The following is a 957-nucleotide window of genomic DNA, read 5'->3' as shown; positions in this document are numbered from 1 at the left end:
GGTCCTGGTGGATAAAGATAATTCTTTCATTTTGGGGCAAGTTGGCAGACAGCAGTTGGAACAGAGAATGAATTAGTGTCCTTGAAGTCTCCTCCAGACCAATGCTGATTCCACTTTAGTGAACACAGCTTGTACCAGGAAATCCTTGTTCTTGCACAGACCTTTACCAGTCACCTCTAGAAACGTCTTACTTCCCAACTTCTGTGACATGACAAAATATCACTGTTCAGATTTTATTAGCAATGGCGCAACTGGGAAGGCTTGAGAAGAGATGAATGCACATTTTTTTCCAATCTAAAGACAAGTTTGTCTCCTTAACAGCACCGGCACCCACCCAGCACGTCCTGATCCAATTCCTGGGCTCCAGTTTGTCCAGCATCTCCATTCAATGTCTGTGTTGTACAAGCCACACCTGAAACCTGCAAAACTATGGAAAAACTGCTGCTGAAGCCCGGGATTGAACCAGGGACCTTTAGATCTTCAGTCTAACGCTCTCCCAGCTGAGCTACTTCAGCATTCTGATGCAAACAATTACATGACCCAATCATAAATAAGTTTCAGAGCTTTACAGCTCAGTATACTGTTTGCTAAGTAAAGTGCAATCACCTTTTCTGATTCTCTGTGCATCCTTCTCTCTTTGGCATCTGATCTCCTCTGGTGCTCTCTAGAAGAAGATGAATATGAAATAATAGCAAGCAACAGCTCCAGCATTTCTTGCCATTTCATGATAGCACAAGAAAGAAACAAAGATGTGCTTCAGCTGTGAAAGTGGGGGGTCAGAACTCTGACAGATTCTTCTCACCTGTCCTCACTTTCCTTCTCATCTCTTGGAATCTTGTCATTTACTCCAATAATGTTTGCTTGGAGCTTTTCTCCCCCTTCTAACACTACCTCCCTGAACTCAGGTGGAGGTGAGGGGAAATCCAGATGCACTAACCTGAAGTCAAAGTTTAGGTG

The 957-nt window shown here is 43.7% G+C and overlaps 1 non-coding gene across 1 annotated transcript; it reads right to left on the bottom strand.

The window, feature by feature from the left end:
- Positions 1 to 442: 442 nt before the first annotated feature.
- Positions 443 to 515, bottom strand: TRNAF-GAA (transfer RNA phenylalanine (anticodon GAA)). The gene has a single exon. It is a non-coding gene; the product is annotated as a tRNA-Phe (tRNA).
- Positions 516 to 957: the final 442 nt, after the last annotated feature.

This window comes from Phasianus colchicus, chromosome 3 (assembly GCF_987193195.1).
Source record: "Phasianus colchicus chromosome 3, bPhaCol1.hap1.1, whole genome shotgun sequence".
Classification (NCBI taxonomy): Eukaryota; Metazoa; Chordata; class Aves; order Galliformes; family Phasianidae; genus Phasianus; species Phasianus colchicus.
The sequence above is the reverse complement of the archived record's forward strand: the minus strand, read 5'-3'. Positions and strand labels throughout refer to the sequence as shown.